The sequence below is a fragment of the Entelurus aequoreus genome, linkage group LG06 (assembly GCF_033978785.1).
Source record: "Entelurus aequoreus isolate RoL-2023_Sb linkage group LG06, RoL_Eaeq_v1.1, whole genome shotgun sequence".
NCBI lineage: Eukaryota > Metazoa > Chordata > Actinopteri > Syngnathiformes > Syngnathidae > Entelurus > Entelurus aequoreus.
Window position 1 is genome coordinate 53,515,949 of NC_084736.1, and position 25,569 is coordinate 53,541,517.

Consider the following 25,569-nt stretch of genomic DNA (forward strand, 5'->3'; position numbering starts at 1 on the left):
CTGGAAAAATTCGAAAAATGGCGCAGGAAAACACCGATAGTTTAGCGGAGAAACATCTTGAGGTTATTGCTTCAATGGAGAAAAGTGTACGACCTAAGTCGTCAAAAGTGTGGGAACACTTCACTTTAAAGACTTCAAAGAAGACCGTTTCCTGCAAAATGGCACGGAAGTACAACATTGCTTCAGAAGCACCTGAAGAAGAAACATGTTGTAGCCATGGATGGAGGGAACAACTCACAGTACGTAACTTTTTAAGTCCATAGTGGCAACAGGCATTCATGAGTTCAGCTTTTTTGTGAGTAATGTTAGTTATGCCTTTGTTGCAATGCGGGGCTGATAATGTTTCTCCGGCACATTTGACTCCATTTTGAGAGAGAAAACGCACGGTTACCAATTTCGAAATAAACGTAACGGACAGAAATATCTCAGGTTGGTTTCATAATGGATCAATGTAGCCGGGCCGATAAAGCTATATAAATCTATTTAGATTTGAGTGACGCTTTATAACTAAACGTTATGAAGGTGCTGGAATATTTCATGCTATTATTCAGAGGCAGTCTAAAATGAATCCTTTATTATTCACAACAGAAACGTGTACAATATCTGATTCAGTTCTGATGAGTTACATTTCTGTGTTATTATTGGTGTATGCTGCACCCCCAATGTCCACAACATGGTGCCAGTATGCTGGTTTTTTTCAATAAAATACTGGAAAGGATAGAAATGTAGTTCGTCTCTTTTATCCGATTATTAATCGATTAATCGAAGTAATAATCGACAGATTAATCGATTATCAAATTAATCGTTAGTTGCAGCCCTATTGTAAACGTTTGTAAACCGAAAAGGTCGCAAATAGAGGCGGTCGTAAATTGAGGTTCCACTGCAACCACAATGTAAAAGTTAGTTTTCACACTGCAACTTCAAGGTGGACAACGGATCGATGGATGAGGCCATTTGTGTTTGGTTGTGCACACTTCACTTTTTGTGAAAATATGCCGATTTTTGCCGATTAACCAAGAGCAAATATCGCCTTGAATCTCCAGAAGAGATAATGAACAGTTAACATAGTTCTGCACGTAGAGAAGAATGATAGATTTCGAATGATTGTTTGTAGTGCCCACAAACATTGTGCAGCATTATTAGAGCGATACCTCTAAATGGAAGCCAGTCTCCCAAGCAAACCGTCCACACACTGCATTTTAATTGTAGAAATGCTAAAATTGAGCACAATCTATTTGTCTGTGTTGAATGAGGTCTTTCCAGACAGGCCCCGAGACAAAAGCTTAAGAACAGCACACTCATTACAGCCAGCTGTCAGACGTCCAATTTGATGGACGCAATGGAGACCAATGCTGCTTTTCTTCCATTCATTTCATTACTTGCTGAATTTTATTCTGCTTCTTTTGCCTTTTTTTTTGCATCTTACCAGGGGGATGGGCGAGCCTTTAGGTGGTGCCCAGGCCTGAATAGACTTTTGTCTTGCTCATTTTCCAGCTTCTGTGTCAGCTGCTTTGTGCCCCCCACCCCAGTGAAGGCCCTTACGGCCTTAAAGGCAAGTGGGTTGTCGTCTTGCTTGTTAGCATTCAGTGCAGGCTTGCTCGCACCCATCTGAAAAACCCACCATAGGGTACCGTATTGGACTGGCTTTTCCATACAAGCCAGTGTAATCAGTTTGCATTTCTTCTCATCATCCGAATGAGAGTTTAAAGGACCCATAGCATCTAGAATAGAATAGAAAGTACTTTATTGATCCCTGGGGGAAATTCAGCACCACAGTTTGCTTACAATATACAATAATAATAATACTAAATAATAATACATAATATAATATATTATATATATAATATATAAATAATTTTAATATATTCTACATATAGTCTACATTTAAGTGCAGTCAAGGAACATATGCACTATACAGTCTGATGGCTGTCGGTATGAAGGATCTCCTCTGTCGTTCCGTGTTGCATTTTGGGAGTCTGAGCCTTCCACTGAACGTGCTCATTCTCTCCTCCAGGTCCGAGTGTAGTGGGGGGGAGGTGTTGTCCATAATGGCTAGGAGCTTTGCTAGACTTCTCCTCTCTGACACCACCAGAGTCTAGCTCCACTCCCTAAACGACTGAAATGTCACCAACAAGTTGTCTTTTTGTATTTTTTGCTCCTTAAAACATATCTGGCATGCAGTCATTTCCCATAATATCAATCAGTTTTTCAGCAATCAGTACATAACTGACTGTACTCTTGATGTGACATAATTGGTGCCCAAGACTTATAAAACTATTGTTTTAATCATTAATTGCATGTTTGTGTCACCCTGGTCCATGATTACTTTAAAACTGATATGGTTTACATTGTTAGCAAAAAAATATATAATTAAATAATCCTCGTTTACGGTCTCTCCTGCTCTTCCATAGACACCATAGCCTGTGTTCTCTCATGCTCCTTCAGCATTTACTCAAGCATCCTAAACAGAAAAGGACGTAAAATTCAATACTCTCGGCTTACCTTCTTTTTTGTCGGTGTTCTGTCGGAATGAGTTACCTCGTCGAAAAAGAAGCTACCAGTTGCATAATTTGATAGCTGTGTCTATCGATTTACGCTGCCGCATCTTTAAGTTTCCAAACGCCGACTTAGATATCAAATAACGTAATTCCTACTGTAGGAATAATGGCTATTATTTTGTTATTTATATGGTATAGAGCAGGGGTCACCAACCTTTTTGAAACCAAGGGCTACTTCTTGGGTACTGATTAATGCGAAGGGCTACCAGTTAGATACACACTTAAATAAATTGCCAGAAGTAGCCAATTTGCTCAATTTACCTTTAACTCTGTTATTATTAATAATTAATGATATTTATCTTTGTGGAAACACTGATCATCTTAATGATTTCTCACAATAAATATATATAGAAACAGATAAATATCAATATGCAACACTTTATTTTTATATTTTCTGTAAGTGCACATTTTTCAAATTGAACATTTTCAAATGATCACTGAAATCACAATATCCCATTTTAACTAGCTAGCCACTAACATTTTTTAACAAATCATGAATTACTTTGCACCATGTTTGTACAAATAATAACTCATGTAAAATACAAAAGTAAACTCTCAAATTTTTGAATCATGTCACACTTTGAACTGGACACCAAATCTGTTATCTGTTTCTTTGTCAGTTAGTGGGAAGCCTGGCATTGCATGCTGTTAACTAGTGTGTTGTACTCTGGTGTGTAACTTGACACTGCAACTCTGAGTGAGTCTTGCAGATGTGCATCAGTGAGGCGTGTTCTGTGTTTGTTCTTGATGAAGTTCATGTCAGAAAAGGCTGATTCACAAAGATAAGATTTTTCCTCATTGTTTGCGGAACCTTCTTAATCTTTTGGACATATTTTCACAGCAATCTGGCCTTAAGCTTAATTATGATAAATGTAAAATGTTAAGGATCGGAAATCTAAAGGGAACGTCCTTTCGAATGGAATGCAAAGTGTTTTGTTTATACATTATATGCAATCTGTTGTGTTCCCTAATTTTTTTCTGTGTACATGAATGAAGGTGTGTGTTGCTGAGTCCGACTTGGACATTATCTGGACTGGGCCTGGTTTAAAAAACCCTTTAAAAAAATCTAATTTCATTGACGACCTGGTCTGTTGAAGATAAGGCCCTTTTTCAAAAAATAAAATAAAATAAAATAAGATAAATAAATAAAAAACATTTTCTTGGATAAAAAAGAAAGTAAAACAATATAAAAATAATTACATAAAAAAATAGTAATTAATGAAAATTTTAGTGGACCAGCAGCCTATACAATCATGTGTGCTTCAGGGACTGTGTCCCTTGCAGATGTGTTGTCTATGTTGTGGGAACCAGAATATTGGTAGCAGAAAGAAATAACCCCTTGTGTGTGGATGAGTGTGCATGGGGGAGGTTGTTTGGGTTGATGCACTGATTGAAAGTGTATCTTGTGTTTTTTCTATGTAGATTTAATTTAAAAAAAAAAAAAAAAAATATTTAAAAAAAAATTTTTTTTTTTTTTTTTTTTTTTTTTTTTAGAACAGGCCCGCGGGCGACTCATCTGGTCCTTGCGGGCGACCTGGTGCCCGCGGGCACCGCGTTGGTGACCCCTGGTATAGAGGTAGCACATTCTGACATGCTTGTTTAGTCATCACATAATACTTCCACTACAGCTAGGTGTCAGGCACAACTCTTTTTTTGGAAGTTCCTCGGTGCACACGCAACCTTTCCTTTCACTAAACTGATGAAAATGATAACACAGGTTAGCATGAGGAGCATCTATGTGAACTTCCTCACACTGTAATTGTCTACATGTTTACTTGTCAAAAGACACTATGACATAAGAATATATTAAAACAATGACTTACTTGTACTCCATTGACAAAGTCAACTTTTTATCGACACAAAGTAGCTCATTCCGATGGGTATTTAACTCGGGAAAACGTTTAGCGCTGATGCGCATGTGTGTAGATGCTCAGTGGTGTTCGGTGGTTTATTTTGACGGTTAGCTAATTTCGAAAAAAGGTCTGCACTTCATTTTTTCCGCAGTCTTTCTCCCTTTGAGGGTGCTCCTGATTCTTCGGGATTGCATTTGACTTGATTGCTTTCACATTTAATCCATCCAAACACCGGCCAAGAACCTTTTTCTTCGATGTCACAATCATTAAAATGGTCGCTGCAAATGATCTTTCGCTTGGTCCGTCCCAAATGTTGCGCCATTGGATTTAACTGGAGAGGTCCATGTACTTGGATGCCCATATATGTACATCAGTCGATCAGTGACTTTACACATTGCCTACTGTTAAAAAAAAGACTGCAAACAATATTGTTCAGAGGCATTTATAACTGTGTGCAAGCTCACAAATGCATGAACCTTATGATTTGACACGTTGCTATTATTTAACAAGAGTATCCAACACTGAGTTAACAACATTTATAAGTCAAAAAAGAAGAAAATTGTCATCGCTCTCCATGCATCCAGCTCTGTGTGTGACAATATGATAACATGTTCAGAATTCCTTTGGATAACACACAAATAACTCTTCAGACTCTCTCCTTCTCTCTTTTGTGCTACAGGGTGACATTATAGATAGCAATATCTTTTAGCTAGCATGGAATGTCCGAGTAAGCGGCGCGGAATTCCTGGCATCTACTTCTCTCAGGAAGTGCAGCATCAGTAACTGCGTAAAACACTGTGAGAAGATTGGACCTCAGTCAGCAGGGCTTCATAATAATGTTGTTTACAAAACCAAAAACCAGTGAAGTTGGCACATTGTGTAAATCGCTAATAAAAACAGAAGTCAATGATTTGCAAATCCTTTTCAACTTATATTCAATTGAATAGACTGCAAAGATAAGATATTTAATGTTCGAACTAAGAAACATTTCTTTTTTTTTTTGCAAATAATCATTAACTGTCACACCGCGGTGAGGAGAGTCTTGTCTTGGTTTTTTCTGTCTTGTGATTTGCATGTATTATTTTGAAAAGCATCTCCTCTTGTTTCAGATTACGGGCCCTTCCTCTTGTGTCACCAGTCTGACGTCATCCCTGACCCTTGATTGTTTCCACCTGTTTCCCATTACCCTCATGTTCCATATAAGCCCATCCCTCTTCTTGTTCTGTGCCAGATTGTCTCGATCCATCGTGCCTGTCTTGCATCCTAGTTCATGTTCTTGTCTTGCCTCGTCCCACGACCACGTATGTTTATCCAGCGTTTTTCAAGCTGTAATTTTGAGTTAACCTTTTCCTCCCTTAAGAGTGACCTTTGTTATTTAACCTTTTTCAACCGCAGTGGTGAGTTATGATTTTTCTTTAAATATTTCCTTCCTCAAAGTTTGAGTGATTTTTGTTTCTATAAATGTTAGAATAATTGTGAGAGTAGTAAGTTTTGATAGTCCTTTATTTCTTCCTCCGTTTGGAGCGCTTTTTGTTAAAGTTTTTTATAGCAGATTCGTTGCTAGTTATATTTGTCTTATTTTTGTCTATTCCTCCGTTGGAGTGATTTTTGGTTCTTTCCCTTTTTGGAAAAGTTTTTTTGATATAGTAGAACCTCATAGTGATTGTATATTTTCTGCTCTGGAGGTTAAGAGTTATTTTCAAAATAAAAGCCTTATTTAGAACCTCCCCTCTCTGCATCTGAGTCCCTTCATTCGCACAAGCCTGACATTAACTTAGAATTTAATTGAAAAAAGTTGGCAAAAGGGCATTTTTACCACTGTGTTACATGGCCTTTCCTTTTAACAACACTCAGTAAACTTTCGGGAACTGAGGAGACCCATTTTTTAAGCTTGTCAGGTGGAATTCTTTCCCATTCTTGCTTGATGTACAGCTTAAGTTGTTCAACAGTTTTGGGTCTCCATTGTGGTATTTTATGCTTCATATTGCGCCACACATTTTCAATGGGAGACAGGTCTGGACTACAGGCAGGCCAGTCTAGTACCCCCACTCTTTTACTACAAAGCCACGCTGTTGTAACCCGTGCAGAATGTGGCTTGGCATTGTCTTGCTGAAATAAGCAGGGGCGTCCATGAAAAAGACGTTGCTTGGATGGCAACATATGTTGTGCTCCAAAACCTGTATGTACCTTTCAGCATTAATAGTGCCTTCACAGATGTGTAAATTATCCATGCCTTGGGCACTAATACACCCACATACCATCACAGATGCTGGCTTTTGAACTTTGTGCCTGTAACTGTTCTGTTTCTATTTACGATTTACACAACGTGCCAACTTCACTGGTTTTGGGTTTTGTATTTTATTAGGACGTCTCAATTGCAGCAACAACTCCAAGACCCTCTTGTGTCTGTCTTTTGCTGGGATGCAGTGAGGAAGAATTGTTTTAAAGTCTCACAAATTTGATGCATTTCATAATTAATTTTATTGTAACTAACGTTGAGTGTATAGCTTGTGCAGTTTAAGGTCAAAACCCTAAAGATGGACAGCTTTGCAATGTCATTGTTAGAGGGAGTGTGTACAAACTCAACACAGCTCTCACATGCCAATGGATGGAGTGTTTATAAACTAAAAGAAGGAATTCAAATAATCTATCGGTTTCTGCGGGCAAGACTGAAATGTAAGGCATTCGTATTCCCCTCACATAACTCAGCAAATGCACGGATTATAATGCAGCAGGGCTGTCAGTCTGCCTAATTGCTGTCTACTCTCTACATGCACATGTATCAGAGAAGATATGCTCTGCTCTGGTAATTCTTGATGGGAGCATATGTTCATGTAAAGTGTAGGTGATTGCCTAGCAGTCCATCGTTTCTCGTGTCTTGTTGTCCGCAAGACACATTTCTCTGGGGCATAGAAAGACTTCTACATTGTTACCCAACCAGCCTTCTCAGCATTTCTACTTATTTCTCTCGGGGGTTAGCATAATTATCCATGCGGTCTCCTAGTGCCCGAGATACTAAAATGCAGTGAACAAACATTAAAAAAATGTAAATATTGCTTTTACACTGCTTTTTATTGAATCCCAAATGGTATTTTTCTACTTTTTTTTATTGACCTTCGGGATAGGCATTTAAAGTAATTTCCCTCAGTGTTTATTGGTGAAATTAATAATCAGTAAAATGGTAAATGGGTTATACTTGTATAGCGCTTTTCTACCTTCAAGGTACTCAAAGCGCTTTGACACTATTTCCACATTCACCCATTCACACACACATTCACACACTGATGGCGGGAGCTGGCATGCAAGGCCCTAACCACGACCCATCAGAAGCAAGGGTGAAGTGTCTTGCCCAAAGATACAACAGATGTGACGAGGTTGTTAGAAGGTGGGGATCGAACCAGGAACCCTCAGGTTGCTGGCACGGTCACTCTCCCAAGTTGTGTGTAAATGTGTGTATCATGCCTTTTATTATTATTTACATATATTTAAAATTGCATTAATTTTCAAAATAGTAAGCCACATTTCATTTGGAGTATTACCTACTATTATTTCATTTGCACTATTCTAATAAGTTGTTTGACCTATCTACCTCTTGAAGTGAGTGTACAGTCGTCCCTCGCTACAAAATGTCATTGCTTCACAACCACTTTTTTCAAGCATTTTCTACATGTTTTTGGCCTAAATTACGTGTTAAATTAGGTTTTATTTATGTACTATATACTATGTATCACAGTGCAGTTTTTGTCTTATTTTTTGTTATCAAGTGGCGATCGATAAAGATGTTCACCAGCAGGACTTCCATTTCTGGGTTAAGCGTGAACAATGCTAACAACAACACGGCGGCTATTTATTGCGCTATCTTCACCGTGACAATCTGAAATTCAACAACTTTTGACAGCACAACTTTTTAATGGACTCTATCTTCAACTTCTGACTTGTCAATAACCAATATTTTTGAAAAATTGCAACAAGAAAGTAATTAATTTCCCAAAAAAGTAATAAAATTACCAACAGTGTTATTATTTAATAGGGTTTAAAAGTGTGACATTCGTATGTGTGATAAGATTATCGCAAATCTTCAAGATGCAATTCTTAATCAAATTTGAATAATAGTATTTGATGCTGATTTGGTGGATTTAAAGATTTTGAAATTAATTGTATTCTACTGAATTGTGTATATTAGATTATGTATATTTTAACTGTGGGTCCCTGTCCATAAACTGTACGCTTCTAGGGATTACCCTTTTGCAGAACAAACTCTGATATTAACAAAACAAACAATAATGTCATATGAAATTGTCTGTAAATAAATAAATACAACAAATAAATAAACATTGAAACGCAGTGGATTGTGGGTTTTGCTTGTTTATTAGCTGAATACAAGACTCTGCGCTTAAGTTTTTGTGTTTTTTTTCTTTAATAAGTTCAAAATGCATGCAGCATCATTAACTGACACAATCGTGGTCATGATTGCTTCAGGGGGAAAAAAAGGATTGGTGAGATTTTTCTCATTTCCAGCGTGAAAGCAAAGCCGAAAGGAATTCGGGTTATGATGCTGCTAATGAGACGGCGAATAGCCTGAAAAACAGCTATGAAACCATTAAACATGACTTTTAACACCATCACCTGGTACAAGTTGGTGTGTTACAGCATTTTCAGACTGGTTTGAATCAAAGCTTTTTTTTTTTTTTTCCAGTTACACGCTTGGGATTTTGTAGGATGTTAGCATTAGCCAAGCTGCTAGCTGCGGGCCACAGCATGGAAAAAAGCATGTTGTCTGTTTACTTTTAGTCATGGGTAAGCACAAAAATGAATGAGTATTATTTTCGGAGAAGTAGCACAGTGATCAAAGTCTTTAAAAGTAATAACGGGCTTATTTTTTCCGCTTATGAAATGAGGTTGGGCACCTCACTCCTTCTCAAACACATAAGAGATGAAAGTCGTAATTTGAATAGAGACCGTACGAGTAGCAACACTATTGATAACTAGACGGAACAAGGCACAAAACAGAAGGAAATACTGCAGTGACCAAACTCATCCAAAAAATGGCGCCATAGCACAAATGATAACGCACCTGTTCAGTCTATTTGTTGTGTTACTACTGTGTAAATGTGTTGTATACAAAACATTATGGTCTTTAGCCAAGAAAAATCTAGAGATTAGCCGCACCTCTGTATAAACCGCAGGGTTCAAAGCCTGGGGTAACATTGTGGTTTATAGTCCGGAAAACACGTTACATTTTATTCTGTGCTGTTTGCTACCATATCTTTCATTCTGCCATCATTGCTCCAAGACGTATATACTCAAAAATAATCTCAAGCCTACAAACGTTAGATTAATCGAAATAAGATTCCTTCACACCCTCCAGTGACCCTTAACCTATTCAATGGGAAAAAACTCCCACCAAAGCCAGACATGGAATAAGCGATGCGAATAAGCGATGCGAATATGCGCGTCGACAAAAAAGCCTGGTTCTCCAAAATATACAGTAAACACGTGTGTGCGTGTGAGATGACAATCTGGTGTGAATGGGACGTGTGAAAGAGAAAGCAATATTGTCGTGTCGGGCTCAGACACTCCTAAAATAAATCTATTATCTTGCTGTGCAGCTGCCATGTATGATATAAGGTGCTTGACAATTCCTCTGCGCCATTATAACTCTCTGACATTTTCCCATTCACCCAGCCTGCTGACACCGACAGGATCCGGCTTTGTCGCTAAATTAAGGTAACAAACGGCGGGGAAATGAACCTGGAGGAGCAAGAGATCTTGGATAGGGTGTTTCGCCTCGTGTTTAAAGACCTGGCCTGAGCACCTCGCCCAGGGGTTTTTTCTTTAAAAAAAAAAAAGCAACACCTTGTGGAGGAAAGCCGGTTGAAATGGTGTGACAAGGCAGAGCTGTCCTTGGACACCTCTTGACTCCCCTCAGTCTCACCTTTACTATTGCTTCTCTTTACACGGTCTAACTCTGGCTGAAGTCGAAACGTCTGTCTCCCAGTGTCAGCGAAGGGGCCCTCACGCAATGTCCGTCGTCACATAATACAGCCCTGTCAAGAGCAAAATGAATTTGTTGAAGTAAAAAAGAAAAAAAAAAAACAAGACGAGAGGGCTGTGGGAGGGATATATTGTTGGGAATGATGAATAACTGTGAGGTGTGAAGCTACGCCACACAAACGATGAAGTGTGAAGTGAGGTGATAGAAGGAAGCGGCGAGGGGAGGGCTTACAGATTGCTCTTGTCAAAGGGACAAGTTTGTTTTTATTTATTGTGGGTCTTCTTTAGAGATGGTCAAGGTCGGGCTGCGCGTCTGCCCCCCAGCTTTGTTATGTAGGCTGGATCAATTCCTGAAATACACTGTATTGCCAAAAGTATTTGGCCACCTGCCTTGCCTCACATATGAAATTGAAGTTCCATCCCATTCCTAACCCATGGGGTTCAATATGATGTCGGTCTACCTTTTGCTGCTATTACAGCTTCAACTCTTCTGGGAAGGCTGTTCACAAGGTGGCGGAGTGTATTTGTAGGAATTTTCGACCAATCTTCCTAAAGAGCATTGGTGAGGTCACACACTGATGTTGGTCGAGGAGGCCTGGCTCTCAGTCTCTGTTCTAATTCAGCCCAAAGGTCTTCTATCGGGTTCAGGTCAGGACTCTGTGCAGGCCAGTCAAGTTCATCCACACCAGACTCTGTCATCCATGTCTTTATGGACCTTGCTTTATGCACTGGTGCACAGTCATGTTCCCACAAGTTGGGGAGCATGGCATTGTCCAACATGTTTTGGTATCCTGGAGCATTCAAAGTTCCTTTCACTGGAACTAAGGGGCCAAGCCCAACTCCTGAAAAACAACCCCACACCCTAATTCCTCCTCCACCAAATTTCACACTCGGCACATTGCAGTCCGAAATGTAGCGTTCTCCTGGCAACCTCCAAACCCAGACTCTTCCATCAGATTGTCAGATGGAAAAGTGTGATTCATCACTCCAGAAAACACGTCTCCACTGCTCTAGAGTCCAGTGGCGACGTGCTTTACACCACTGCATACCACACTTTGCATTGGAGTTGGTGATGTATGGCTTAGATGCAGCTGCTCGGCCATGGAAACCCATTCCATGAAGCTCTCTGTGTACTGTACGTGGGCTAATTGGAAGGTCACATGAAGTTTGGAGCTTTGTAGCAACTGACTATGCAGAAAGTCGGCGACCTCTTTGCACTATGCGCTTCAGCATCCACTGACCCCTCTCTGTCATTGTATGTGGCCTACCACTTGGTGGCTGAGTTGCTGTTGTTCCCAAACTGTTCCATTGTCTTACAATAAAGCCGACAGTTGACTTTGGAATATTTAGGAGCGAGGACATTTCACGACTGGATTTGTTGCACAGGTGGCATCCTATGACAGTTCCACACTGGAAATCACTGAGCTCCTGAGAGCGGCCCATTCTTTCACAAATGTTTGTAGAAACAGTCGCCATGCCTAGGTGCTTGATGTTATACACCTGTGGCCGGGCCAAATGATTAGGACACCTGATTCTCATCATTTGGATGGGTGGCCAAATACTTTTGGCAAAATAGTGTATGTCTGTTAACATTATTCTACACTCTCATCCCTTCTGTGGTGACCAGAGTAACCTCGTCTTAGTTGACGCCGCTGCGGGATGATGACGGCAGGCCACATCCATTTTTCCTCGGAGAAGCAAACGTGACAAATGTAATCCTCCCGAAGTGAGGCTCCGTCAGCTATGATGGCGGTATCAGTGTTGCATTGTTTGCCCGCGTCTTCAGATGTTATTTATCGTTTAATAGCGCGGGCGGTGGAGAGATCTTTTGTAAATCAAATGCAAGTGTTGTATATTCCAATTGTACATCATTGGCTGATCCATTATGTTGCTCCTCTGGTGCTTTACTGCAGCATGCATTGTGATTGATCACCGCCTTTTAAATTAATGTGTTACTGTATGTACACTACTCAGCTTTGTATTTATGAGCTGGCCACGTTGCATATCTCACATAATTGGTGTGCCGCCTATTTGTGTCTTTGCGTTTAATAAGGCAGGCCATTGGTTTGAATTCAATTTCGCATAACCAGATCAACCAAATGGCGGTCGACACTTACTGAGACGCCTCATCATTCGATTGATCAGAGAGCCGCAGCAAAACACTGCGTATCATAACGCACCCACTCGACACTAAATACAAGGGCTGTCAAAGGTTACAAGTTAACTCATCTTATTAATCGCAAAAAAATATCATACTAATCATGTACACACTTAGATGAATCATGCCGCTATATGGTCGGAGATCAGATAAATGCATACATCAGTACAAAAAATGAGTGAGGGAATTTCACAACAAAATACAGCCTGAAAGAACTTAAGATAAAACTGTTACAGAGTTTTGTAAAAATAAAATACATGCATTTAAGTAAAACATTTAAAACATATTTGTGTATGACATTCTGACAGTAAAATTGCATTTGTGTACAAATATCGGGGTCTTTTTTTAAAGCAGATTTTAATAATGCAAGTGAGTAAACCTGTGGATAAATGACAATTAATCCGAATTCCAAAATGTGATTAATATGATTGAAAAAAATAACCATTTGACAACCCTATTAAATACTCTTTATCTATACCGTTAAGCTCTAATTATTTATACATAAAATACATTTAAAGTAGTGTTTTCAAACGATTATTAAAAAAGAAAATCACATTAATCACACTATTACATTTTGATTTATCGCAGTTAACCACAGTAAACGACCTAATTGCATATTCTAAATAACGTTGAAAATAACTCAATATTTTGGGACAAATGCAATTTTATCGTCAGAATGTCATACACAAATATGTTTTAAATGTTTTACTTAAATACACATTATGCAGTTGTTAAAAAATTGCGAAAAGTTATATCTAGAGTAGGGGTCCCCAAGCTACAGCCAATTGTGTGTATATATATATATATATATATATATATATATATATATATATATATATATATATATATATATATATATATATATATATATATATTTATTTATATATATATATATATATATATATATATATATATATATATATATATATATATATATATATATATATATATATATATATATATATATATATATATATATATATATATATATATATATATATATATATATATATATATTACTTACTTAATCCTCTTCGTCCCTGGCGGGACATAAGGCTTCGACGATCTGCCTCCATCTGGACCTGTCCTGAGCAACATGCTGTGCCTCGCCCCAGGTTAGGTTCATCTCCTTCAGCTCAGCTGTCACCGTACGCCGCCACGTGTTCTTGGGCCGACCTTGCTTCCTTTTCTCAGGTGGAGTCCAACGTAGTGCGATCTTGGGGATACAGTCTTGGTCCATCCTCAGAACATGCCCAAGCCATTGGAATCGGCGGCATTTGATCTCTAGCACCACACTGTTGCACTTGGTCTTCTTGTATAGATGTGCATTGGATATTTTCTTGGGCCAGAAGATTCGACAGAGTTTCCTGAGGCATCCATTGTGGAAGGCTTCGACTTTTTTCATGTCGTAGTATGTTACTCGCCAGCACTCCGAGCCGTACAACAATACAGATTTTACTTTACTGTTGTAAAGTCGGACCTTTGTTCTTAAGCTATATTGCTTGGACTTCCAGATGGTGTGTAGCCTAGCAAAAGCACCCTGTGCCTTTCCGAGTCTTGCTCTAATGTCCTTTTGTGCAGCGTTGTCCTTACTGACGAGACTTCCCAGATAGGTAAAGTTCTCAACATAGTCGAGAGCGTGTCCATTCACTGTGATTGGTACATCTGGAGTGGCATTAATGCACATCACTTGTGTTTTGGACACATTTATGTTCAGCCCTACCTGTTGGGCGAATTTGTTCAGTCTGTCAGTTTTCTCCTGCAGATGGATGTGCTTTGGTGCAAGGACAGCAAGATCATCAGCAAAATCTAGGTCTTCAAGTTGGGAGAACAAAGTCCACTGGATACCCCTGGGTCTGTCAGTTGTATTCCGCATGACCCAGTCTATGGCAATCAGGAAAAGAATGGGGGAAATAGTACACCCCTGCCGCACACCAGACTCCACAGTGAACCATGCAGATGGCTCACCATTAACAATGACACTGCATTCAAAGTGACGGTAGAACATCCCTATGAGAGTGACCAGTATGGAGGAACTCCATAGGCCCCAACAATCTTCCATAGGGTGTCACGATGTAAGCTGTCAAAAGCTTTGCGAAAGTCGATGAAGTTGATGTGCAGAGGAGTGTTCCATTCTACACACTGCTCGATAATGTTCCTCAGAGCGAAGATCTGATCTATGCAGCCCCTTCCTCTCCTGAACCCTGCTTGTTCCTGCCGTAGCTTCTGATCAATAGTGGAATCGATTCTGCCGAGTAAAATCCTGCAGAAGACCTTAAATGGTACTGATAGCAGCGTGATGCCCCTCCAGTTGTCACAATTTTGGAGGTTTCCTTTCTTGGGGAGTTTGACAATCAGGCCCTTGTCCCAGTCTTGAGGTATTACTTCCTTCTCCCAGATGTCTTTAAAGAAATCAGTAAGCACATTGACAGACGTGTTAAGGTCAGCTTTCAGCATCTCTGCATAGACAGAGTCTATGCCGGCAGCTTTCCCATTCTTCAAGGCTTTGATGGCAAATTTGACCTCTTCTTTACTTGGAGGGGTGGTCTCGATGTCAAGGAGACTTTCTGCTGATGAAGGGTTGGCAGGATCATCTGGCTCCGGGCAGTTGAGTACCTCACGGAAATGCTCAACCCATCTCAAGATCTGGTCACTCTCAGTGGTGAGGATGTTGCCCTGTTTATCTTTAACAGGGGCCGGCTGGCTGTTGTACTTGCCTGTGAGTTGCTTTGTGATCTTGTAAATCATACTCAACTCACCCCGTGCAGCTGCACACTCAGCTTTCTCTGCTAGATCCTCAACAAAGGCCCTTTTGTCACTCCTTGCACTGTTCTTTACCTCTCTGTCCTTTTCCTTGTAGGCTTTCTGGACCTGCTCATGGAGCCTGTGCGATTTTGTGCTAAGCATCTTGGCTTTCAGCTGTTTTCTTTCTTCAATTCTTTGCCAGGTGCCAGGTGTTAACCATTCTTTGTTCCCTCTCTTTCTATAGCCCAAGACTTTAGTGGCTGCCCCTACGTAAGACTTTTTGATGTTCTCCCACTTGCCTTGGGTGTCTGAGTCTTCGTTCGCAGGTTTGGCGAGAGCACTGAAGCGGTTCTTCAGTTCCAGGCAGAACTCTTTGTTGATCTTGGGGCATCTTAGTTTGACTACATCAAGATGTTTCCTACGTTGACTCCGCTTTTGCGCTTTCCTTAGTTTCAGCTTGATAATGGCTGTTAGAAGGTAATGGTCGCTGTTGACATCGGCTCCACGATAAACTTGAGCGTCTTGGAGAGACCTGCGGCACTTTCCATTGATCAAGATGTGATCAATCTGGTTGGTGGTGGAACCGTCAGGTGACTTCCATGTGAGTTTATGGATTGTTTTGTGTGGAAAGATGGTACCACCGATGACGTAGTTGTTGGTCATGCAGAAGTCAACAAGATGCTCGCCATTGTCGTTCATCACACCGCACCCGTGCTTCCCCATAGCTCTCTCACAGTCTGTGTTATCAGCTCCCACCTTGGCGTTGATGTCACCCATGATCACTAGCATGTCATGCTGGGGAACTTTAGAGACTGTCTGCTGTAGCTCCTCATACCACTGGTCTTTTTCCTCCTCCTTCGCTTCATTGGTTGGTGCATAGCACTGAATGATGGTGAGCTTGCAGTGCATGGAGTTGAAGCGGGCTCTGATCAGCCTGTCACCGAGGGGTTCCCAGTCCAGCAAGGTGTTGACCTTCTCCTTTGAGACTATGAGGGCCACGCCACGCGTGTGTTGATCGGAGTGCCCAGAGTGCAGGATAACTGTGCCATCACTCATCACCTGGCGTCCAGAGCTGGTCCATCGGCATTCACTTATTCCCAGGATGTCCAACCTGTATCTTCTCATTTCACTTGTGACCTATATATATATATATATATATATATATATATATATATATATATATATATATATATATATATATAAATATATATATATATATATATATATATATATATATATATATATATATATATATATATATATATATATATATATATATATATATATATTTATATACATATGTGCAGTGTTGGGTTAGTTACTGAAAACCAGTAACTAGTTACAGTTACTTTATTTCAAAAGTAACTCAGTTGCTAACTCAGTTACTTACTTACTTGTGAAAAGTAACTATTTAGTTACTTCTTTTTTTTTTAAAGCTCCCATTAATGCCCTTTTAGCCTTCATTTCAGTACTGTTATTGCACTGGAGAATAATACAATCTGTTGATCAACTTGACATACATTTGCATCCCTGAACTCTGCTAAGCAATGTGGTCTACATACAACACACAAACACAAAGATATGTTTCAAAGGGCCAATTTATTTCAGGCCAGAACAAATTGAGACAACTATTTTAAACAGCTGCAACATAACATACATAAGTAACAAACAGCATAATAACAACATAGCTGTAAAGCAAGGAAGGCACACACTACATACACAAAGCCTAACCAGGCGTTTTTTTCTCAAAGAATTCTGAAACAAAATTATGTCTGAAGCCCAGAACACTCTACGCATTTCCACAGTTTTAGTTTAGAGAAAAGGAAAGATTGGCCTGGCCCACTAACATCCCTCTTTATGTTTGGGAACTTTATAGTCTATACATTTAGAGTGATGTGATATTCAAACACTCTAGAAGTCTAGAATGAAAGAGTATATAAAATAATTGACAGAGTGTGTACCTTCAGTGCTGAATGATGAGCAGAGGCAGAGTTAATCCTTAAGTGGTGGTGGTGGAAGCATGTTGCTTTTGTAGCTGTTTCAGCAGATTTTAATTGCTGTTTTGGGCAGCAGATGGGATCTTTGATCCAAGACACAACTTACGTTTAACTAAAATGTTCTTTTCTTTGTGCTCGACAAAAGAAAAGTAGTGACAATATATACATGTTAACAAACTCGACTGCAGCTTCTCCATGATCAGACCCCACCTCCCTCCCATCACCCTCACCCACACCCAGACACACACAGAGTGAGCGTCTCTCTTCTCCGGCTTGTGACACAAGAAGAATCAGAAAGCCGACACTGCAGCGCTCCAATAAAACACACTCAGATTTTCTGTTTCTAGCCGATACTACATAAAAAATAACGTAAAATAACGCAGTAACGCATCATGTAGTAACGGTAACTGAGTTACTGAATATAAAAAATAATGCGTTAGATTACCGGTAATTACCGAAAACTAACGGCGTCACTATTAGTCCCAACACTGCATATGTGTGTGTGTGTGTGTGTGTGTGTGTGTGTGTGTGTGTGTGTGTGTGTGTGTGTGTGTGTGTGTGTGTGTGTGTGTGTGTGCGTGTGCGTGCGTGCGTATGTGTGTGTGTGTATATGTATACATACATATGTGTATGCATATATATATATATATATATATATATATATATATATATATATATATATATATATATATATATATATATATATATATATATATATATATATATATATATATATATACAGGTATATATATATAAGTGGACATTAGAAAACATCTTTGGACCTCACGCTCTGGACCACTATTATTCCAGTGCTGTTGTTTTTAGTTTTAGTTTGTATCCTATCAGAATTCAGCTATCTTATATTGCCGTGCTGTACACAATCTGCCAGACAGATTCAGCAATGCAGGCGTTTGTGTACTATAAGTGAACGGGCACATACAGTTGATAGACAGTTGCGATAGCCAATCAGATCACGAGTTGTTGTCAGTAAGGCCTTCTAGCTGGCCTCACGTTAAACGTGACATTTACCCGTCATGTGTTTGGATACTCATCGGGACCGTTAGCGGAGGAATTTGAGAACACATACAGTTGATAGACAGTTGCGATAGCCAATCAGATCACAAGTTGTTGACAGTAGCTGTTCTGTTACAAATAAAAGTTGTAAACTCTTGCTGTTAAAGTGCGTCATGCTTGTCATTTAATTAACATTGTTACATGTGTATTTGTCGCCATCATGTGGTCAGGGCAGTTAATATATCTTTGATAAGTGTGTACTCTGAATCAAACTTTGTTGACCGGAAGTTGCATAAGCCAAGCAGATACATTTACGGTATATATTTTAATTGCTGATGCGTTTTAATTGATTTTTAAATGCGCCAGAAAATAACCCGTTTTGTATACTGTTGATTTGATTCAATAAATGTGTAAATGTGTTTATGTACAGTATTTTTCCAGCAAAGATCATGTGGTGACATCATTAATGGTATTTTGAGAGTTAATCATTGAAGTCGGAGATCACTGAAGGCCTAGGTGGGAAACGCACGGCCCGCCACTTATATATATATATATACATATCCATCCAATTTTCTACCGCTTGTCCCTTTTGGGGTTGCGGGGGTCGCTCTTCTCCAGTGGACCTCTCCAGTGGATCTACATTGAACTATGGAGGGCAAGCTGTTGTCCAGGCAGCAAGCCCCCCCTCTTCGCATGGCTGGTGGATCCAAGGGAGCGACGAGTGTCGATACAACTTGGCACCAGCGACGCCGCAGGGGTTGCCGGAATGACGCTACAACGTCAAACCGCCTTCAGGACTCCGGCTCCTGATTTTCTGTCGGGGTTTACTCCCTTAGCCTTACCTTTGAGTGGGTTGACCGCAAGGCAGCGGTGGTTTTGAGATTGGAGATTTCCTTCTCCTAGATGGGCTGCCTTACCAGGTTTACGAGCCCCATCTGCCCGAATGCGGCAGGTAGCACGGGGGTACACCTTACCCGTGGTGGTATAAGCCCGACCTGACACACACACACACACACACACACACATATATATATATATATATATATATATATATATATATATATATATATATATATATATATATATATATATATATATATATATATATATATATATAAATATATATATATATGCAACACTATATTATATAAAAATGTACCCAAAAAAAGTCACTCAGATTTTCTACTATTAACAATCCATAACTTGATTTTTAAGAGCATGTTTGTGAAAATGTGCTCACAAAAACGCTCCAGTGCAGTTTTTAAGCTGTGTGCACGGCGTTTTTCCTCCGTCATCTTCGGATTGCTCTGTCAGGTTTTGAGAGCAGACTCCGTCTGAGATCACTGCTGTATCCCCAGGCTCTGCAGCCTTTTCTTTGTCAGCAAACCAGAGAAGGACAAGGGTGCCATCCGTTTCATGATTCATCTTTGTAGTCTTTTACTCAGAAAAGTTCTAAATCTGAAATGTGCTTGGCAAAGTGGCTCGTTTTTCCAGTCTGTGTTTGAACCAGAACCAAACAGAATGGGAATTGTCGTGGGGGCGAAGTGTTGACAAGTTTGATCAAACCGGTTTGTTGATATTACCGTGTATATTTGTGTTGTAAAAATTGTTATGTTTTTTGAGTATGTTGTTGCTTTTAAAGAGGGAATAGAAAAGCAACTGTGAAGTTTGCGAAACAGCGACAAGGGGAAATGAAGGCAATCGGTTTGTTTTGGTTTGCCTGGGGTCCTAAAACCGTGAGACATAACTATAAACAGAGTGAGAGGGAGAGTGGGGACCACTAATCTGACCCCTTCTTAAAAATGCAAGATGTGGAAAAAATGTTTTTTTTTAATCCCCTGTCCAGCCACTCAAGCGAATCATATTCTTGATGTAGATGATCTAAATCTGCTGTAGAGATTTACTTTACAATGGAAAAGTGTGGGATATTTCTCATGTTGTGTTTTTTGCATTTGACTTTATTGAATGTTTGGATATATTTAGTGTTTGGCACCTAACCGGAGCAGGAGGGGATAGAAAGGAAAAAATAAAAAATAAGATGGGGAAATCTTGGGGACAATACCAAAAAAAGACAAAAACAACAGAATTACATCAGAAAATATGATGTATACACATATATCAGTAACTATGCAAAACATTGAAATAGTGGATCAGATAGTAATAACACAGTATTGCACTACAATTGAAACAATAAAAAATACCAATAGAAATTACAATATTGATCATGTATAACAATATTTAACTCTATTATCACCATTTTGATTGCTTCAAATGCAACTATACATATATGTAATGAATAATTGGATTACAAAAGACTAGAGAGGAAGAATGGGCAAATAGAAAGAGGAGGGGATTATATCAATCTTTTACTTTGTTATGGTAAAAGATGAGGTAATTTAATCATTCTAAATTGACTCCTCGTCAAAATATTGATGTATCAATATTACAAAATAAAATATATTTGAACTAACTAAACCAAAAAGCAGGTCAAGTGAAAGTATGTAAAGCCTGAGTTGAAGAAAATTCAGGGTAAGAGTGGTAAGTCAAACTCTGAGTTGGTTACCATGGTAACTTACTCTGTGAACCCAACCTGCTCACTGTCAGGTTTTCTTTAACAAACCCTGAGTTTTTTCATGTCTCCTTTGCCTCCCATGATTAACGTGGTGCTAGCTGTCACACCTGTGTTTTTGGTTTATATTTGGACGGAATTATTTCCTGAATATTTATTTCAGGAGATTATTTTGAGCCCATGGTTGGTTAAATATGCTATCATTATATAAGACTGCTAAGAAATATATTTTGTTAGTCAATATAAAAAAATATTAGATTGTGGATGTATAATATTCATTTGTAGTTGTTTGAATTGAAAAAAAATAATTTTTTTAACACTTTTTATTATTTTAAATATGAGTAAAATGTGTTCTACATCCTGCCAAGATCTGATGCATCCTTAACAATAATGCAAACATTTCCACTGGGGTGGCCAGTGGTTCTCAGGAGCATATTAGTTAAATTATTACAAACATAAAGTTGGTGTGCGAAGTATGACGTATACAGGCAGCGAGTAAGCAAGGACATGGCTTTGAAACATAAAGATAATAAATCATAATATGTCTTTATTTATTTTATAATAAATTTTCCCAGATTACGAATCGATTAATAATCAAAATAGATTCACAATTGGAATGTGTTTACATTTTTATTTTTAGCATACCATAATACAGTTTGTTTGTTTGTAAAAAAATTTAAAAAATACCTAACTAACTAACAAGTTATCAATTTGTATGTTCAGAAATCACATTTTCAAATGCAGTTGTGTAATAATATAATAAGGAGAGTATACATTGATAATCATAGATTCCAGTGGAGGGCCATGCGTTTCCCACCTAGGCCTTCAGTTATGTCCCGCTTAGTCCGATTTTAATGAATACCTCTCAAAATACCATAATGTTGGTCACCACATGACCACGGCTAGAGAAATACTATACAGAAACAGATTTACGCACTACTGTACATTGACACACATCAATAGTGTACAAAGCGGGCTGTTTTTCGGCGCATTTAAAAAACAATAAACCTGCATCAGAAATTAAAAAATTTCCTACGTGGTACTGTCAACATTAGAATAAATATAAAAAACATATTAAATTTAAAAAAATTTAAGAAATGCAATATTTGTACTCACAATTTGTACGGCTCGTAGTCGGTCGATTCGATTGGAAGTGACTGGCAAACAATTTATTCCGGAGTTGGCCGACTCCGTCTCACAAGATTTAGTTTCTTTTTAAATATATTTCTTGAAAATGGCCTTGCAAATATATATCTGCCACCTAATTTTGCTTTAATTTAATTTAATTTAATATGCATTTTGCTCTCCTTCTTTGGGGGTTAAAAAAGTGAGTACCGTTGATTTCTCCGCTGGCCGGGTATGGCTCCGGTGCCACTTCCTGCTTTTGTAAATCACAACTTGTGATTGGATACTCAAGTTCGGAGTGACAAGTGAGCATCCAATCACAGTCACGTTTAACGTAAGGTTACCTCGGTGGGCTACTGTCAACAACTCGTGATCTGATTGGCTGTCGCAACTGTCTATCAATTGTATGTGTTCTGTTTGTTTCCACTGCACAGCCACCGCTAATGTTGATTCAGAAGGCCTCCGGCAGAATTCATACAGCGCTGGCAACAAGCTAGCTGAATTGTGATTGGATAAAAGCTCTAACGTGAAAACAAGCAACACCAGAGCCTAATATGATATAAAGAGACGATGATGAATACTTTTACATATTTATGGAAAGTAGATTAAAAATAAAATGAACTTTTATTGATTTATGATCATGATTTATGGTAGGCCAGCAGAGAAGGCCTTGCTGGCCCTGATGGCACACCACTGATAGATTCATGTTACAAGCTCTGAAGGCAGCCATAACTGCGATGTGGCCCTCAGTGAAAACGAGTGTGACACCCCTGTTGTATAGTCTTTGCATAATCAGCCATTAAGGCTATGTCTACACTAAGTCGTTTAACCCCTTAAACGAATAATTATTTAGCCTAAGCCCCGTTTCAGCCACACTAAACCATCGTTTAAAGGCCTACTGAAACCCACTACTACCGACCACGCAGTCTGATAGTTTATATATCAATGATGAAATCTTAACATTATAACACATGCCAATACGGCCGGGTTAACTTATAAAGTGACATTTTAAATTTGCCGCTAAACTTCCGGTTCGAAACGCCTCTGAGGATGACGTATGCGCGTGACGTAGCCCGACGAACACGGGTATGCCTTCCACATTGAAGCCAATACGAAAAAGCTCTGTTTTCATTTCATAATTCCACAGTATTCTGGACATCTGTGTTCGTGAATCTGTTTCAATCATGTTCATTGCATTATGGAGAAGGAAGCCAAGCAAGCAAAGAAGAAAGTTGTCGGTGCGAAATGGACGTATTTTTCGAACGTAGTCAGCCACAACAGTACACAGCCGGCGCTTCTTTGTTTACATTCCCGAAAGATGCAGTCAAGATGGAAGAACTCGGATAACAGAGACTCTAACCAGGAGGACTTTTGATTTGGATACACAGACGCCTGTAGAGAACTGGGACAACACAGACTCTTACCAGGATTACTTTGATTTGGATGACAAAGACGCAGACGTGCTACTGTGAGTATGCAGCTTTGGCTTTTTTTTGCGTATGTACGTAACTTTTTTAAAATATATAAGCTTTATGAACCTTGGGTTAGGTGAACGGTCTTTTGGGCTGAGTGATTGTGTGTGTTGATCATGTGTTTGAATTGTATTGGCGTGTTCTATGGAGCTAGGAGCTAGCAGAGGAGCTAGGAGCTAGCATAACACGTACCGTACCGTAAGTGCGCGTCACGTACGTAACTTTTTAAAAATATATAAGCTTTATGAACCTTGGGTTAGGTGAACGGTCTTTTGGGCTGAGTGATTGTGTGTGTTGATCGGGTGTTTGAATTGTATTGGCGTGTTCTATGGAGCTAGGAGCTAGCAGAGGAGCTAGGAGCTAGCATAACAAACACGCAGGTGTTATTATGCAGGATTAATTTGTGGCATATTAAATATAAGCCTGGTTGTGTTGTGGCTAATAGAGTATATATATGTCTTGTGTTTATTTACTGTTGTAGTCATTCCCAGCTGAATATCAGGTACCGTGAGTATGCAGCCTTGGCTGCTAAACATTCGATAACTTGACCGTATGTGCGCGTCACGTACGTAACTTTTTAAAAATATATAAGCTTTATGAACCTTGGGTTAGGTGAACGGTCTTTTGGGCTGAGTGATTGTGTGTGTTGATCGGGTGTTTGAATTGTATTGGCGTGTTCTATGGAGCTAGGAGCTAGCAGAGGAGCTAGGAGCTAGCATAACAAACACGCAGGTGTTATTATGCAGGATTAATTTGTGGCATATTAAATATAAGCCTGGTTGTGTTGTGGCTAATAGAGTATATATATGTCTTGTGTTTATTTACTGTTGTAGTCATTCCCAGCTGAATATCAGGTACCGTGAGTATGCAGCCTTGGCTGCTAAACATTCGATAACTTGACCGTATGTGCGCGTCACGTACGTAACTTTTTAAAAATATATAAGCTTTATGAACCTTGGGTTAGGTGAACGGTCTTTTGGGCTGAGTGATTGTGTGTGTTGATCGGGTGTTTGAATTGTATTGGCGTGTTCTATGGAGCTAGGAGCTAGCAGAGGAGCTAGGAGCTAGCATAACAAACACGCAGGTGTTATTATGCAGGATTAATTTGTGGCATATTAAATATAAGCCTGGTTGTGTTGTGGCTAATAGAGTATATATATGTCTTGTGTTTATTTACTGTTGTAGTCATTCCCAGCTGAATATCAGGTACCGTGAGTATGCAGCCTTGGCTGCTAAACATTCGATAACTTGACCGTATGTGCGCGTCACGTACGTAACTTTTTAAAAATATATAAGCTTTATGAACCTTGGGTTAGGTGAACGGTCTTTTGGGCTGAGTGATTGTGTGTGTTGATCGGGTGTTTGAATTGTATTGGCGTGTTCTATGGAGCTAGGAGCTAGCAGAGGAGCTAGGAGCTAGCATAACAAACACGCAGGTGTTATTATGCAGGATTAATTTGTGGCATATTAAATATAAGCCTGGTTGTGTTGTGGCTAATAGAGTATATATATGTCTTGTGTTTATTTACTGTTGTAGTCATTCCCAGCTGAATATCAGGTACCGTGAGTATGCAGCCTTGGCTGCTAAACATTCGATAACTTGACCGTATGTGCGCGTCACGTACGTAACTTTTTAAAAATATATAAGCTTTATGAACCTTGGGTTAGGTAAACGGTCTTTTGGGCTGAGTGATTGTGTGTGTTGATCAGGTGTTTGAATTGTATTGGCGTGTTCTATGGAGCTAGGAGCTAGCAGAGGAGCTAGGAGCTAGCATAACAAACACGCAGGTGTTTTTATGCAGGATTAATTTGTGGCATATTAAATATAAGCCTGGTTGTGTTGTGGCTAATAGAGTATATATATGTCTTGTGTTTATTTACTGTTGTAGTCATTCCCAGCTGAATATCAGGTCACCCCCGGCTCTCACAGCATCTTCCCTATCTGAATAGCTTCAACTCCCCACTAGTCCTTCACTTGCACTTTACTCATCCACAAATCTTTCATCCTCGCTCAAATTAATGGGGAAATTGTCGCTTTCTCGGTCCGAATCTCTCTCACTTCATGCGGCCATCATTGTAAACAA